The following is a 3,090-nucleotide window of genomic DNA, read 5'->3' as shown; positions in this document are numbered from 1 at the left end:
TTTGAATCAGGTGAATGGAGACCACTCTTCCTCCCTGGAATAATTATTGATGCAATTCTCTATTGAGCCATGTGCGTTTTGAGGGGGTGGAAGGGAGGCGATTAAATGATTTATGTGTTTAATTTCCCTGGATGCTTAAAAGGCTGCTGTCCGGGTCTCTGAACACAGAGAAATTGATTAAAATAACAATTGCCGGGAGCACAACCACTAGCAATCAGCGAGAGGGGCTGTTTTCCCTTCTTAGAATTAGACCTGATTCCTCCCAGCTGCCAGGGGTCATCGGCTTGGCCCTTAGGGGCTAGCATGGAATTTTCAAAACTAACAAGATTTAACCTTAACTAACGAGGTCAGTAGAAAAAGTAACAAATTCTCCAGGCTCCAAAGAGGGGAACAGAGTTGTCTCTTACTGGTCTCCACTTTGCTCCTGCTCTCTGGGGCCTCCAGAGAGCAGTTCTTAAATAAATAACTTGTAATCAAATAAAAATTAACAAATATTTATTGAAAGACTGGTGGTGTGTGGGAGGCTATGGTTCCTGTGGGGGGCTGAGGGGACAATGTCCTAGGGAATGAACAGAGGAGGGAGAGAATGTCGTTTGGAAAGTAATGTGCAGGGAAGGGCACAGGTGTGAAGCAGCAGATTTTGCCACTTAGTACCTTCTGTGACCTTGAGCAAGTGATTTATCCTCTCTGAGCCATGGCTTCCTCGTCTGCACAGCAGGGATGACAGTAATGTCTCCTGCATGTTGCTGCATGCATTTAAGAGAGAGATGTGTAAAGGCCTGGCACAGAGGAAAAGCTAGTAAGTCATTGGCATGATCAGTGTCATTGGCTGCAGATTCCAAAAATAGAGAACAGAGGTCCAAACACTCAGAAGACACTTAGGGATGAGACAAGAGAAGGGCTTTGAGATGGGCACCAAGTCCACTGAGAAGCTAGAAATAGGAACAAAACTCACTGAAAGGGTTATATTTATGGTGGTACTTTTATTATAAAGGGTACACATAGGACAAAGCATGGAAGGGTCTTGGATGCAGAACTTTCATTCCCAAGAAGTCATGGTGTGGAGCTGTGACGCATCACCCTCCCTGTCTGTCTGCGCGTTCACCAACCAGGGAGATTCACCACGCCTCAGGGTCCAGGAATTCTCTTAGGGCTTCATTACAAAGGCACAGTTGGTTAACTCATTGGCCACCTGATTGACCTCAGGCTCCAAAAGCTTTCCCCTCCCTAGTGGTAGAGTGACTGAAAAGTCCCAACCCTTTAATCATTATTTTGGTCTTTCTGGTCACCAGCTCCCATCCTGAAACCACTCAGTGACCTATCTGGGTTGCCTCATTAGCATAACAAAGAAATTCCTATCACTCAGAAAGTTCCAAGACTTGGAAGCTTGAGACTAGATATATCCTTGATTATAACACAGTTTTAGAGGTGGGAGAACTGGACTCGAGTCTCCCTGGGTTTGACCAGGACCTGCCTTGATTTGTTTCTGTCCACCTTAGCTTCAGTATCTTCTTCTGTCAGTGGAAGAATTACACAGTTACTTTCAGAAGTCGGATTCAGCAAAGCAAAACATATACACGTAGAAAAAAATAGTGGAAGGACATAAATCCAAACAATGAATGTTGGTTGACTCTGGAAGATTTGTTTTCCTTTTTCGTAATTTCTGTAATATAATATCCATTATCTTTCTATACTTTAAAAACATTTGAAATGCCCCATGGTTCTACAATACACACAAAAAACTCCAAAAACTTAAAAAATTTAAAGCAAATAACCTACATATTTAAAATGCATGGATAGGGGCGCCTGGGTGGCTCAGTTGGTTAAGCCTCCGACTTCGGCTCAGGTCAGATCTCACATTCGTGGGTTTGAGCCCCGTGTCGGGCTCTGTGCTGACAGCTAGCTCAGAGCCTGGAGCCTGCTTATGGTTCTGTGTCTCCTTCTCTCTCTGCCCCTCCCCCTCTCATGCTCTGTCTCTCTCTGTATCAAAAATAAATAAAACATTAAAAAAAATTTTTTTTAATTATATTAAAATGCATGGATATATCGCTTCTCGACCTTTTGGCTAAGATCAAGTGTAGTATCTGTCCTTATCAGTTTAAAATGCATGGATGTATACAGTTTGATGAGTTCTGACAAATGTATATACCCCATGTAACCAATACCTAAGTTAAGATGTTGGACACTTCTATAAAATAAATGCTATATAATGGGGTGTAATGTATGACATGAGGACTATCGTTAATAATACTGTATTACATATTTGTAAGTTGCCAGGAGAGTGGGTCTTAAAAGTTCTCATCACAATAAAAAACTTTTTGTAATTATTTATGGTGATGAATGTTAATTAGACATACTGTCGGTGATCATTTTATAATATATACAAATATTAAAACGCACATTTGAAACTAATATGTTATGTGTCAATTATGCCTCAATAAAAATATAGAATAAAATGCAACCCCCTTCAATTGTTTAACACGTAGAACACCTCTGTTGCCCCAAAATTCCCTTGGCACACTTCTAGTCTATCCTCCCCCAGAGCCAACTCTACTCCGATTTTTAACACCATCGATTGGTTTTGTCTGTTCTTGAATTTCAAATAAATAGAATCATTCAGTATGCACTCTGTTGTATCAGTTCTTCTTCTCAGCATAATGTTTGGAGATACATCCAGGTTGCTTCGGAAGTACATTATTTTTTAGTCCTGTCAATATTCCACTGTGTGAATGGGCCACATTGTGGTTATCAATTCTTCTGCTGATGGATATTTGGGTTGTTTTCAGATTGGGGCTACTGAGAATAAATCTGCTACAAACATTCTTGTGCAAGTGTTTTTGTGGACATCAACCTTCATGTCTTCTGGATATATACCCAGGCATTGAGTTCCTGGATCCTCAGTATGTGTTGACTTGTTATGAAATGGCCAAATACTATCTCCAAAATGGTTGCACCATATAATGGTCCCACCAGCAATGTATGAGAGTCCTAGCTGCTTTGCATCCACACCAAGGCCAGATATTTTCAGTCCTTGATTTTAGACTTTCTGATGAGCATGACATGGCATTTTTGCTATTAATTTGCATTTTC

General features: G+C 40.9%; 1 pseudogene; it reads left to right on the top strand.

Moving 5' to 3' along the window:
- Positions 1-2,045: 2,045 nt before the first annotated feature.
- LOC115275631 lies at positions 2,046-2,189 on the top strand (annotated as a pseudogene).
- Positions 2,190-3,090: the final 901 nt, after the last annotated feature.

Source organism: Suricata suricatta, chromosome 12 (genome assembly GCF_006229205.1).
Source record: "Suricata suricatta isolate VVHF042 chromosome 12, meerkat_22Aug2017_6uvM2_HiC, whole genome shotgun sequence".
Classification (NCBI taxonomy): Eukaryota; Metazoa; Chordata; class Mammalia; order Carnivora; family Herpestidae; genus Suricata; species Suricata suricatta.
The sequence above is the reverse complement of the archived record's forward strand: the minus strand, read 5'-3'. Positions and strand labels throughout refer to the sequence as shown.